At 50.0% G+C, this 14,294-nt stretch overlaps 1 protein-coding gene across 6 annotated transcripts in view; it reads left to right on the top strand.

The window, feature by feature from the left end:
* CLIP2 (CAP-Gly domain containing linker protein 2) overlaps window positions 1-14,294 on the top strand; it is a 112,962-nt gene that overhangs the window by 12,159 nt on the left and 86,509 nt on the right. Inside the window, exon 1 of one of the 6 annotated variants that reach the window (XM_068154466.1) lies at window positions 12,640-12,686. The exons of 1 other annotated variant lie outside the window; for it this stretch is intronic. The gene's annotated coding sequence lies outside the window, so the exon portion shown is untranslated. Of the gene's footprint in view, window positions 1-12,639; window positions 12,687-13,085; window positions 13,361-14,294 lie in introns of those variants that run through there. 4 more of the 6 variants (XM_068154473.1, XM_068154471.1, XM_068154465.1 and 1 more) reach the window with 4 other exon arrangements.

The raw sequence follows: 14,294 nt of genomic DNA, 5'->3' as shown, positions 1-14,294 counted from the left end.
CAGGTTTGGCCTAACCAGTGCTGAGTACAGGGACAGAATGGCCTCCCTGCCATGTGACAGATAAAACCCCAAACCAACAACATTTGAAAGTATTTTCTGCAATAAGTATTCCAAAATGGACCCAAACACCCTGATCCTTTGATCAGCCTTTCCCAACCTTTCTATCAAGCAGATCCAAGCAGATGAGGCCCTCCATAGGCAAATAGAAGCAGCTTCCAGGTCACAAGCCCTGGTCCTCATGGGTGATTTCAACCACCCGGACATCTGCTGGAGGGACAACACAGCAAGGCACCAGCAATCCAGGATGTTCCTGGACTGCATAGAAGACAACTTCCTCCTCCAAATGGTGGAGGAACCAACAAGAAATGGTGCTATGCTGGGCCTTGTTCTCACCAACAGGGAAGGGCTGGTAAGCAATGTGAGGCTCATAGACGGCCTTGGCTGCAGTGACCATGAAGCAGTTGAATTTAACATCCTCAGGGCAATCAGGAGGAAGTATTCCAAGCTCATGACCCTAGACTTTAGGCATGCAGATTTTGATCGCTTCAGGGATCTGCTAGCCAAAGTGTCATGGGACAAAGCCCTGGAGGGAAGAGGGACCCAGGACAGCTGGTCAGTATTCAAGGACCACCTCCTCTGTGTCCAGGAGCTCTGTGTACCAACAAAGAGAAAAGCAGGTAAGAATGCTAGGAGGCCTGCCTGGATGGGCAAGGAGCTACTGGACACACTATTACTTAAAAGGAAACTCTACAGGAAGTGGAGGGAAGGACAGGTAGAACAGGGGGAATACAAGGAAGCTGCCCGAGCAGCAAGAGTCCTGGTCAGGAAAGCCAAAGCAGAGTTTGAGTTGAATCTAGCCAGGGAGATTAAAGGGAATACTAAGAACTTTTACAGGTATATTAATGGGAAGAAGAAGACTAGGGAAGGTGTGGGCCCCCTCAGAAAAGAAAATGGTGACATGGTCACCTGTGATGAGGAAAAGGCTGAGGTACTTAATAACTTCTTTACCTCAGTCTTCACTGCAAGGGCCTCTAGCCACACTCCTGATGTTATGGAAGTCAAAGCCAGGGACAGGGAGGAAGAACTGCCCATTGTAAGTGCAGATCAGGTTCGTGATCATCTGAAGAACCTGAAAGTGTTCAAGTCCATGGGACCCGACGGGTTACACCCACGGGTGCTGAGAGAACTGGCAGATGAGGTTGCTAAACCCCTCTCTATTATATTTCAAAAGTCCTGGCAGTCTGGTGAAGTCCCCACAGACTGGAAAAGGGGAAACATTGCCCCCATCTTCAAAAAGGGCAAGAAGGAGGAACCAGGGAACTACAGGCCAGTCAGTCTCACCTCTGTGCCTGGAAAGATCATGGAACAGATCCTCCTGGAGTCACTACTCGCTCAAAAGAATAGTGAAGAGGTGATTGGGAACAGTCAGCATGGCTTTGCCAAGGGCAAATCCTGCCTGACCAACCTGGTGGCCTTCTATGAGCAGGTGACAAAATTAATAGACGAGGGGCGAGCAACTGATGTCGTTTACCTGGACCTGAGCAAAGCCTTCGACACTGTCCCGCACCACATCCTGGTCTCCAAACTGGTGACACATGGGTTTGATGGGTGGACCACTAGATGGATAAGGAACTGGCTTGATGGCCGCACCCAAAGAGTGGCTGTCAATGGCTCCATGTCCCAGTGGAGGCCAGTGACAAGTGGAGTCCCTCAGGGATCAGTCCTGGGACCTGTCTTATTCAACATCTTTGTGGGGGACATGGACAGTGGCATTGAGTGCACCCTCAGCAAGTTTGCTGATGACACCAAGCTGTGTGGTGCAGCAGACACGCTGGAGGGAAGGGAGGCCATCCAGAGGGACCTTGACAGGCTGGAGAGGTGGGCACAGGCCAACCTCATGAAGTTCAATAAGAGCAAGTGCAGGGTCCTGCATCTGGGTCGAGGCAATCCCAGGCACAAATACAGGCTGGGCAGTGACTGGCTGGAGGATAGCCCTGAGGAGAGAGACTTGGGGGTGCTGGTGGACAAAAAGCTCAACATGAGCTCTCAATGTGCACTTGCAGCCCGCAAAGCCAATCAGATCCTGGGCTGCATCAGGAGAAGTGTGGCTAGCAGGTCGAGGGAGGTGATCCTCCCCCTCTACTCAGCCCTGGTGAGACCCCACCTGGAGTACTGTGTCCAGTTCTGGAGCCCCTATTACAAGAGGGATGTGGAGGTGCTGGAACGTGTCCAGAGAAGGGCCACGAGGATGATCAGAGGGCTGGAGCACCTCTCCTATGAGGACAGACTGAAGGAGTTGGGGCTGTTCAGTCTGCAGAAGAGAAGGCTCCGAGGTGACCTAATTGTCGCCTTCCAGTATCTGAAGGGGGCCTACAGGAAGGCAGGGGAAGGACTTCTCAGGATATCAGGTAGTGATAGGACTAGGGGGAATGGAATGAAGCTGGAGGTGGGGAGATTCAGGCTGGATGTGAGGAGGAAGTTCTTCACCATGAGAGTGGTGAAACCCTGGAATGGGTTGTCCAGGGAGGTGGTCGAGGCCCCGTCCCTGGGGGTGTTTAAGAGCAGGCTGGATGAGGCTCTGTCCAGCCTGATCTAGTGTGGGGTGTCCCTGCCCATGGCGGGGGGGTTGGAACTAGATGATCCTTGTGGTCCCTTCCAACCCTGAATGAAACTATGAAACTATGAAACTATGTTCATTTTAGTAAGGCTGGGATTTTGGGGAGGCATGAGTGCCCTTTCCAGCCTGGCAATCACTGCAGCAATATCCAGTGGGTGAGTGAGCTCATTTGGGGGGGACACACATCTTGGTACTCTGCTGTCACAAGAGATATTTGTGTGTGAAGAAATCATCTCCCTTTTATGAAGGCATCACATTCTTTAAACCTTTTAATGTCATGCTGGAAATAAATGACAGCTGGGATCAGAGGAGGGTTGAATGGGCTGAAGCATACTATGGAAACATCCACAGTGGAAACATACTGTGGTGGGAAAACTGACATTCCCACATGTGGTCCACGGTTCCCCTGTACCAGAACAGAATGCTGCTGGTGCAAATGGATGTTTCTGTGGCAAGGGAACAAAATGCAGTTTCATTTACCATCCAGTGCCCTCCCACAGACAGGACAGCAGCCCATTCTCCCTCCCCTTCCACGCTGACACAAGATGTGCTGTGGCTTTGGAGCTCTGTGTTTGTGCTATGCTCATTACTGCAGTGTTTCAGTTGGTCAGAGCCTTTGGTTGGAACCTCTCCTTAATTGAAGGCATGCATATGTTTGCAGGAAGCAGAGGGCAGCTAGTTGTGCTGTTGATGGCTTCCTTCCTTTCCCATTCTCCTTTTGCATTACACAAGAAAAGTGCAGATATTCCACAACTGGATACAGAGCCAGCACAGCTCTAGCAGAGCTCCTTAACATAGGCTCATGTCTCACCCAGCATGCAAAGCTGGCTGGGAACAACAAGGTATCAGCTACTTTAGTGAGTGGAAATTAGTGAACTGTAGGTGATCCTGCATAGGGCTAAGTCATGTAAACTACTTTATGCTTCAGTTGTCTCACCTGCAAATTGCTGCAAAGATTTAAACTCCACTAAACTCCTCTGCTACGAGGACAGGCTGAGGGAGCTGGGGTTGTTCAGCCTGGAGAAGGATCTGGGGAGACCTAATAGCAGCCTACAGGTACCTGAAGGAGGCTACAAGAAGGATGGAGTGACAGGATGAGGGGCAATGGCTTTAAACTAGAGAAGAGCAGAATTGGATTGGATGTTAGGAGCAAGTTCTTTTTTATAAGGGTGGTGGAACACTGGAGCAGTTTGCCCAGGGAGGTGGTGTGGGCCATATCCCTGGGGATAGTCAAGGTGAGGCTTGACAGGGCTCTGGGCAGCCTGATCTAGTTGAGGATGCTCCTGCTGACTGCAGGGGGGATTGGACTGGATGACCTTTGGAGGGCCTTTGAAACCCAGACCATTCTATGATTACCTAGAAAGGTAATCCAGATGATCTTTGGGGGTCCCTTCCAACCTGGCATTCTGTGACTGTGTCTCATGTGCCTTGGGACCTTCTGGGAAAGCATGTCTTGTGTTAAATTACAGTGTCAGGGCCCTTTTGGGGATAGCCTTGCCTTTCTGCAGAATGAAAGGCTAAGAAACTGATGTGGCAGGACTGGAGGTGTCAGTGGGCAGTGCCCACAGTCAGGCCAGCTCTCCAAACCACCTCCACGCATTGCCTGCTGAAGGCATTGCAGCACTCTGGCTTTCCTCTGTCAAAAGTGTTTGTATTGAGAAAGGGGAATGAACTCCAGCTTTAGTTGTAGCCACTGAAATATTTTATTTTCAAGTTCTAGACACAGATAGGAAGCTTTTTTTGTCCTGGCTCCCAACCCTTATCTTTGATCTAACACACTCCAGTTCATGTGAGGGAAACTGGACTCTCTCGCCTGTCACAGGCACATTCTGTACCCCTGGTAGAAGACATCTGGTGCTTCTATTTGGTCTGAAATAGCATTTGTGTCAGGGCCCAAACAACAGGAAAACAAGCTGCTTTTTCTTATGATTATTCTTTTTTGTCCCATAAAGTACAGCCTGGCTCCAATTTGTTACAGACACTGTTTGACTGTGTCAGAGAAAACAATAAATCTTCACCACCACCACCCCCCAGGCAACAATGGGAAAGGTCTGGTGGCACATTCCTGGAGAAGAGGGGAATTATTATATATATCTTTTTTTTTTCCCCATACAATGAAAAATGGTAAGCCAGCCAGAAGGGATTTTGCCTTGCAATGCAGAGACAGAGCTTGGATGGTTTGCAGACCACTGGTGCTGGTGTACGTGGTGCTCTGGCAAGGGGAAAAAGGTAGAGGTGCCCTGTAATGAGTGAGCTTTGTCTCCCTGTGTTTTCCTGAGGAGATACTGAGCTCCATGCAGGTATGCAGAGCTACCAGAGGCTTCATGAAATAGGCTGCATCTTCTATGGGCTCCTCAATTTAAGAAGGTCATTGGGACACTTGAACGTGTCCAGAGAAGGGCAATGAGGCTGGGGAGAGGCCTCAAGCACAAGTCCTATGAGGAGAGGCTGAGGGAGCTGGGGTTGATTAGCCTGGAGAAGAGGAGGCTCAGGGGAGACCTTATGCTCTCTACAACTACCTGAAGGGAGGTTGTAGCCAGGTGGGGGTTGGTCTCTTCTCCCAGGCAACCAGCACCAGAACAAGAGGACACAGTCTCAAACTGCACCAGGGAAAGTTTAGGCTTGAGGTGAGGAGAAAGTTCTTCCCAGAAAGAGTAATTGGCCATTACAATGTGCTGCCCAGGGAGGTGGTTGAGTCCCCATCCCAGGAGGTGTTCAAGAGGGGACTGGATGTGGCACTTGAAGCCATGGTTTAGTCACGAGGTATTGGGTGACAGGTTGGACTTGATGATCCCTGAGGTCTTTTCCAACCTTATGGATTCTATGATCCTCCTGTATTACTTTCTCTTGGTTGTGACTGGTTGTAGATGTTCAATGCTGAAATGAGGATGTTGACCAACTTCTGTTTCTGCCAGCTGGATGATCACAGATACGTTTGTGACTCATTTACTTCATCTAGTTTCACCTTCAGATTAAACAGGGGGGATAATCTTCTGACTTTAAAAAAGAGGTTAAATATGGGTGATAATCTGCTAGCTTTAAAAAAAGAGCTATTCCAAGTTCTCCACTGCCAGTGTGACCTTGTGTGGGTCCCTTGGACAAAGGTGGTGTTGCAGGACAGAACTTCAGAAGGCCTCCACTTAATGGATATTGAATCACAGAATCACCAAGGTTGGAAGAGACCTCAAAGATCAAGTCCAACCTGTCACCACAGATCTCATGACTAAACTATGGCACCAAGTGCCACGTCCAATCCCCTCTTGAACACCTCCAGGGATGGTGACTCCACCACCTCCCTGGGCAGCACATTCCAAAGGCCAATTACTCTCTCTGGGAAGAACTTTCTCCTCACCTCCAACTTAAACCTCCCCTGGCACAGCTTGAGACTGTGTCTTCTTGTTCTGGTGCTGGTTGCTTGAGAGAAGAGACCAACCCCCACCTGGCTACAACCTCCCTTCAGGTAGTTGTAGACAGCAAGAAGGTCTCCCCTGAGCCTCCTCTTCTCCAGGCTAAGCAACCCCAGCTCCCTCAGCCTCTCCTTGCAGGGTATCCGCTTGCCTTTGGGCCTGTGGATAGGGAACAGTCTTTGTGGTGGATATTCCACTCTTGCTTTGAGCATTCAGTGTGGCCCATTTCCTTGTTTCACATTTGTGTGGAGTGCTGCCCCACATTCCTCAGCACCTTTGCTGCTGCAGCAAGGTAGTTTGTTGGCGAAGTGCAGAACAACAGGGACCAGCCGGTGCTAATTATTAAATTACACTGATGGTTGGAGTTTAAGTAACAGTTAATGCATTAATTTCAGTATAGGAAGTACTATATAAAAGCAGTAAGAGCTCCTCTTGATCTTCAGAATTAATGAGAGCTGCCATGATCCTTCAATGGATTTCCACCCACACTTTCTTTTATGTTTACAAGTGTGTAGGAATGCACAACAGCCAGCCCAGGAGAAAGCCTTCATTCAGAGCACTTTCTCTCACCACGTGTGCTCCCCTGAAGGCTTCTGGAGCTAGATCTTGCCCATGCTGAATCTTGGCCAACAGTCTAATTTCTCACACTGAACCAGATCAAGCCAGGCACTCAGACAGGAACATACATAGCACATATGTTTGATCTCTCTGCACCCAAATAAACATCATCAGCTGTGCTGGGCATTTCTGGAAGGCAGATGAGTGGTATTCATATCACTTAATCATCTCATTTGGGCTAATTCTTGGCTACCCCTGTAATTCCTGGATGGAAGAAAGGATTGTTAGAGAGAAATTAATCCATTTTAGGTGTCTGCAATGAGGGGATCTGCACTCCAGTGCCTGTTTTCCTGCACTCATTAGCTAGGAAGTCTAGACAGTTGGCTCACATATAGGTGGCTAAAGGTAGATGAGAGGTTTCTTTCACCTAAGGAGATACAGCAGAATCTGCTGGATATTAGAGGCTTTGCAGTGACTCTCAGATGGATTAACAAATCCCACTTGGGCATAGAAAATATAGTGCCACTTGGCTGAAATCATTGCAGCTGTGCAAGACCTTTGGAGTTTAAGAGCTGTTTACACAGCTTCTGAACTTTAGCCTTGGCCTAGAATGAGTAAGGCCTAAAGCAAGCACTGATCCTTAAGATAAATTCTTCCAGCAGCTCTGTCATCAAGGGAAGAAAACAGCTTCTCTTTAGATCACCTCTTTAATCTTGTTTCTCCCACCAATGCTGGAATTTTGTGCTCTGCCACCGAATGCAGCAGGCTATTTATAGTGTCAGCTGGAATGAATAGTAAGAAGTTATCTCCTTGTTGTGGCTGCATCTTTGACATGATGGAAATCACATAATTGCAAGCTGACAGCAAGGAAGTTGCACAATCTTTTTCCAGATCTAGCTCTTTCTGCCACCACTCAGTTCCCACAATGGGATATATTGGGTGGGGATTTCTAGGGATGTGGTAGGGGAAATGATGAAAGAATAGAATGGAATGGAATAGAATGGAATAGAACAGAATAGACCAGGTTGGAAGAGACCTGCAAGATCATCGAGTCCAACCTATCACCCAACACCATCTAATGAACTAAACCATGGCACCAAGCACCCCATCCAGTCTCTTCCTAAACACCTCCAGTGATGGTGACTCTACCACCTCCCTGGGCAGCCCATTCCAATGACCAATCTCTCTCTCTATGAAGAATTTCTTCCTAACATCCAGCCTAAACCTCCCTTGGCACAGTTTAAGACTGTGTCCTCTTGTTCTGGTGCTGGTTGCCTGGGAGAAGAGACCAACCCCCACCTGGCTACAACCTCCCTTCAGGTAGTTGTAGAGGGCAATGAGGTCTCCCCTGAGCCTCCTCTTCTCCAGGCTAAGCAACCCCAGCTCCCTCAGCCTCTCCTCACAGGGCTGTGCTCCAGACCCCTCCCCAGCTTTGTTGCCCTTCTCTGGACACCTTCCAGCATCTCAACATCTTTCCTAAGCTGAGGAGCCCAGAACTGGACACAGGACTCAAGGTGTGGCCTAATGAGTGCTGAGTACAGGGGCAGAATGACCTTCCTGCTCCTGCTGGCCACACTGTTCCTGATGCAGGCCAGGATGCCATTGGCCTTCTTGGCTGCCTGGGCACACTGCTGGCTCATGTTCAGCCTACTATCAACCAGCACCCCCAGGTCCCTCTCTGCCTGGCTGCTCTCCAGCCACTCTGACCCCAGCCTGTAGCACTGCCTGGGGTTGTTGTGGCCAATGTGTAGAACCTGGCACTTGGATGTGTTAAATCTCGTGCCCTTGGACTCTGCCCCTCAGTCCATCCTGTCAAGGTCCCTCTGCAGAGCTCTGCTACCCTCTAACAGATCAACTCCTGCCCCCAGCTTGGTGTTGTCTGCAAGTTTACTGATGATGGACTCAATGCCCTCATCCAGATCATCAGTAAAGATACTAAAGAGCATGGGGCCCAGCACTGATCCCTGGGGGACACTACTAGTGCCTGGCTGCCAGCTGGATGTGGCACCACCACTCTCTGGGCTCAGCCCTAAAGGATTCAAGTCTGAAGCTGTTGTCTGAAGCCCTGATGTCACCACTTCATGTGGCCTCTATGAAGACCCCAAAGCCTTCAACTGTAGCTGCCTTTGGGGAGCCAGTGCAGGATCAGAGCTTTAGGAAGCTCATTGCAGAGAGGTGCTTCATCTCCTGCTGCTGGGTGATAAAATGGAAAGAAACTTGAACACTTTGGCTATTTCTTATCCGCTGTCTTTATTCAAACAACAGAGATAACAGCAAAACAGCTTCTCCACTTGCATGTGTTGAGCATTCCCTTGGGTTTTGCATTGCTTTGTCTGTGTTCCTCAGTTTGTTGGCATAACTTAAAAGCAAACAGCTGTGAAGCTTTTCAGTGATCCCAACAGCTAATGCAAACACTCACCAAATCAGAAGAGTGGCTCAGGTCAAGTGGAGACAGTTTAGACTGGCTGATAGAAGCTACTCTTCAAAACAAAGTGTATCTCTTTCTCCATAAAATAGGAGGGTAGGAAATAGCAAGAAGTTTATCAGGCACATGTGATAGCCCAGAAATGCCAGCTTTCTACCCCTACTGGTTTAATTGGAAGTCATGGCTCCCTGTGTGAAATGAACAACTCCTCATCAATTCCTAGGCTGTAGCTTAAGTCTGTCTGCTCCTCTGCATCTGGGATCAGCAGTGCAGCCCCTGGGAATAAACCAAATGTTTGCTTGGAAACAGCAGTGTCACTCTGCAGAATGATGCAGCTTCTACATTCACCTCTGTCCTGAAGCTTTGTTTTGAAAAAGCAGATAGAATAGAATAGAATAGAATAGAATAGAATAGAATAGAATAGAATAGAATAGAATAGAATAGACCAGACCAGACCAGGTTGGAAGAGACCTTCAAGATCATAGTGTCCAACCTATCATCCAACACCACCTAGTCAACTAAACCATGCAACCAAGCACCCTATCAAGTCTCCTCCTGAACACCTCCAGTGATGGTGACTCCACCACCTCCCCAGGCAGCCCATTCCAATGGGCAATCACTCTCTCTGTGTAAAAATTCCTCCTAACCTCTAGCCTAAACCTCCCCTGGTGCAGCCTGAGACTGTGTCCTCTTGTTCTGGTACTGGTTGCCTGGGAGAAGAGACCAACCTCTGCCTGTCTACAACCTCCCTTCAGGTAGTTGTAGAGAGCAATAAGATCACCCCTGAGTCTCCTCTTCTCCAGGCTAAGCAACCCCAGCTCCCTCAGCCTCTCCTCATAGGGCTTGTGTTCCAAGCCCCTCAGCAACTTCGTTGCCCTTCTCTGGACACGCTCCTGCAAGTCAACCTCCTTCCTAACCTGAGGGGCCCAGAACTGGACACAGTCCTCGAGGTGTGGCCTAACCAGTGCAGTGTACAGGGGCAGAATGACCTCCCTGCTCCTGCTGACCACGCGGTTCCTGACGCAGGCCAGGATGCCATTGGCCCTGCTGGCTGCCTGGGCACAACTGAAGCTGGGGATAGCTTTGTGGGAGAGCACCTGATGGCCAAGGTGTAAGTTCAAGTCTATAGGTACCTCAGCCATGTCGCAGTGAGTACTCTGGCCCGAGATGATCTTTCCTTCTGTCCCTGGAAACTCCCCTGAGAAACTTGAGTCAGAGGCAGATTTGTCAAAGCTATTCAAGGAAATTACTTAAAAGCTGTGAAATTTTTCAAGCTTCATTTCATGGAAGGCAGTAGGCTCGATTCTCCTCTTGCTTTTGCAGCAGCTTTGCAGAATGCTTGAGCACTAGGGCAGGCATGGTGTGCAGCTCTGCTGCTTCTTCAGGGAGCAAGCAGGGCCCGCACAGTGGCCTTGAGCTGCAGGACACCTCAAGTCACCTCTGGGACATAGAATAAACCAAACATTACAATATATGACTGTAAAATTCGAGCCTTCTTCTGCTGAGATGGAGAAAGCATGAGAAAGCTGTCAGCTTGCAATACAGCAGGTCCATCCTGGGCCCCATCCCGGGCCCCATCCCACAACAGTTCAAGACTGCAGCTGGGAAGTGGCACCAAGCTGCTGCACGCCCCACAGGCTGCAGGCAAACCAAAACCCCAGACTTGCTGACCTCCTTTGTTGAGAGGTAGACAGAGGGCTGCAAATTAAATGTTGATATGGACATCCATGTAATGAGAACAAATTAGTGTATAGAAGATACAGCATAAAATTGGGCAATTGATCAAAAAGGAGAAGGTTTAACTTCTGAGCAATACCTGAGCTGAAATTCTACCCTGAAGCACCTTAAAACATTAAAGAGGATTTTTTTTCCTCTCCAAACCTGCTTTACATTTGCACTCCTTCTTAAAGGGGGAAAAAAAGGGGCATGGCTATATGTAGCATTTCTTGTTAGTCTCTTTGGAGCTCATAAAGGGAGGTCACCATAGAATAACAGTAGAATAGAAGTAGAATAGGAGAGAAATAGAACAGAAGTGGAACAGAGGTAGAAGTAGAATAGGAGAGAAATAGAATAGAAGTGGAACAGAGGTAGAAGTAGAATAGGAGAGAAATAGAATAGAAGTGGAACAGAGGTAGAAGAATAGGAGAGAAATAGAATAGAAGTAGAATAGAGGTAGAAGTAGGATAGGAGAGAAATAGAATAGAAGTGGAACAGAGGTAGAAGTAGAATAGAAGAGAAATAGAATAGAAGTAGAATAGAGGTAGAAGTAGAATAGGAGAGAAATAGAATAGAAGTGGAACAGAGGTAGAAGTAGAATAGGAGAGAAATAAAATAGAAGTGGAACAGAGGTAGAAGTAGAATAGGAGAGAAATAGAAGTGGAACAGAGGTAGAAGTAGAATAGAAGAGAAATAGAATAGAAGTAGAATAGAGGTAGAAGTAGAATAGGAGAGAAATAGAATAGAAGTGGAACAGAGGTAGAAGTAGAATAGGAGAGAAATAAAATAGAAGTGGAACAGAGGTAGAAGTAGAATAGGAGAGAAATAGAAGTGGAACAGAGGTAGAAGTAGAATAGAAGAGAAATAGAATAGAAGTAGAATAGAGGTAGAAGTAGAATAGGAGAGAAATAGAATAGAAGTGGAACAGAGGTAGAAGTAGAATGCAATAGAAATAGAATGGAATAGAATATAATATAGAACAGAATAGAATAGACTAAGAGAAAGAAGATAGGAATAATCAAATGCTTTAGGTTGGAAGGGACCTCCTTCATCACTGTCAGTTTGATAAGGAAAGAAAGTCAGACCTAAGGATACACACTGGCAGAGCTGGCAAGCCAGGGCTGAAGCTATCTCCTGTGGGAGTCCAGAGCCTGATTCAGTAGGTACCTTCTCATCTAGCTCTTCTCCTGGTGACATACTGTCTCCCTAGGCAACTACAGATTAGAGGAGACACAAAATCTTGCATCCAAGACTGCAAAGCGATGCCTTGAGCTTGGATGTAGGGAAAATATCAGTGAGCTAACAGTTGAAGCAGAGGCGTCAGAGTCAGGTGTTTCAGCTTCTATTTTTGACTTGGACCAGCCATTTCACTTCTCTTTGCTTTGGCTTCCCTTCTGCAAGACGGAAAATGAGGATGCTCGTGGCTGCCTCATGGGGCTGGGTTGTCTTGCTGAGGCCAAGGCTGTCAAATCTCATATTCTGGACGATGCTCTGTTGAACTCAGCTCTGTTCTTCTCTGCTTTGCTGCCTGCATCTCCTTAACTTGCACCTCCACTGTGCTTTCCTGGGCCCACACAGGAGGTATGGAGCAGAAACACAGGAACAAATTTTGGGACTGTTGCCAGGTGGGACCCTCCTCTTTTACTCCACGGCCTGGGGCCTTCTTCCATAGTGTCTAACGTGCGAAACCTCCTGTGCTGCCTCTTGGGTGCTGCAGGATGTCAGCAGAGCTAACAAAGTATGTTGGATGGAGCTGTGACCCTTGCACAAAGCTCTTGCACCCTTCTCTGAATGGAAGATGCAATCTCGGGGCACAGGCACTAGATAAGACTCTGCACCGTTGTATCTCCACCTGATGTCAGTCCAGATACAGCTCCGGGAGCTATCAGCAGAGGGACCAGTGATGGTTATCAGCTCTGCCAGCCCTCCTTGCCTTTGAATGAAGACGTTTCCAATGCTGCAGGTGCTTTTTTTGTGTTTTGGGGTTTTGGTTTTTTTTTTTTTTTTAGCTGGATTTTCCAGAAAACCCCTGGCAAGTAGGGCACTCTCCTCTTTCTCGAGGAAGGCATCGCCACCTCTTCCCTTTCTCGTATCAACCACACTCGTTCCCCCTAAATCCAGGTGTGCTGGGAGAGCTCCTTCTTCCCAGAGCGGCGGGGAAGGGAGGCCGCGCCCCAGCCCAGCGCAAAGGTGAACTTCATGGCTATTGCTTTATGGGTGTTTTTCAGGAATGAGCGCTAAGGGCTGCGGGCTGCCAGCAGGAGCCTCCGCGCCGCCTTTCCACCCTCCCACCCGGCTTCCGGCGATGCCGGGGCTCGGCAACCAGGAGGATTTCGGCGCGGGGCGGCCCCGTGCCCGGCCCCTTTGTTCGTGCGGGCCGCAGGGCCCGGCTGTACTGCGGCCGGGAGGGCGGGAGCCGCGCTGCCGGCCCCGCCATCCTCATCCTCCTCCCTCGGCCCCGCCATCCTCCTCCTCCGGCCCCGCCAATCCGGGCCGCCCGCCCAGAGCCCTCCTTCCCGGCTCAGCTCCGCTCGGCTCTCTCCGCCGCGGCCGCGCAGGGAGTGGCATCGGCGGCCGCCTGCCAGCGGCTGCAGCCTGCGGACGCTCCGGCTCCGCTCCCCGGCGGGCTGCCAGAGGGTAAGGAGGGGGACTGGGGAGGGCACCGGGGGAGCGCCGATGCCAGCCCGCGCCGCGCCCGTAACAAAGGAGGGGATGAATGGAGGTGGGGAGCGGGGCTGTCAGCGCCGCGATCCGCCGCGGCTCCGTCTCCTTGGAGGAGGCTCGACCCCGGCAGAGCATTGTCCTTGGTCGGGGGAGGAGCGGCCCCGTCCTGGCGGTGCGGGTGCGTTTGATGCGGGGAGAGATGGAGCTCCCGGCGCTGCCCGGCTGGCAGCGGGGCAGGGAGCTGCGGTGGGAGCGGCGGCGGCAGGGTCTGCTCGGCTGCTGCCCGGCCCGGGGCACACCCACCCACCTGCACACGCACAGCCCTGCCCGGGACCCGCACACACAGCGGGCTCCAGCCCTGCCCTGCCCCTCAGCTCGCAGCCAGGTGTTGGTTTGGGAGCGAATGCACCTGACCGGGAGCAGCTGGAGAAGCAGGGGGCTGCTGCTGGGAAGATGGAGATAAGAGTGGGTGTCAGCATCGCTTGCTCTGTGCCAAGTGAGTTTTAGGTTTGAAACGGGAGGATATTTTTCTTTTGTCTCCGGGAAGCTGGACTGCTTGCTGGGCTCTGTCTCCTTTCTGGATTTTTGCTCTCTAATCATCTGGATATCGACATTATACTGCAGGATATGATGGTTTCTTTTTGTCTGTAGCAAGGAGCTGCTGAGGAAGGCCCAGCTGGGTCAGACAGCTGGCAGTCACATCCTGCTCAGGCTGTGCACGTCAGGGCAGATCCAGCAGGTCTCTGCCCATTGCATCTCCTGGTACAAAGCAGCAAATGGTCTGTTTGGGGAAGCATCCGGGGCTGGAGGCAGAGGCACGCGTTGTTATCTCCAGGGTATCTAGGCAGGCTGCAACAGCCTTTGGGAAGTGCTGAGAGACAAAGCACTGTGTCAGCACCGACTGTTA

Source organism: Melanerpes formicivorus, unplaced genomic scaffold (assembly GCF_026170545.1).
Source record: "Melanerpes formicivorus ecotype bairdi unplaced genomic scaffold, bMelFor1.0.p_v2 SCAF_29, whole genome shotgun sequence".
Lineage (NCBI taxonomy): Eukaryota > Metazoa > Chordata > Aves > Piciformes > Picidae > Melanerpes > Melanerpes formicivorus.
This window is presented reverse-complemented; position numbering and strand designations above follow the sequence as displayed.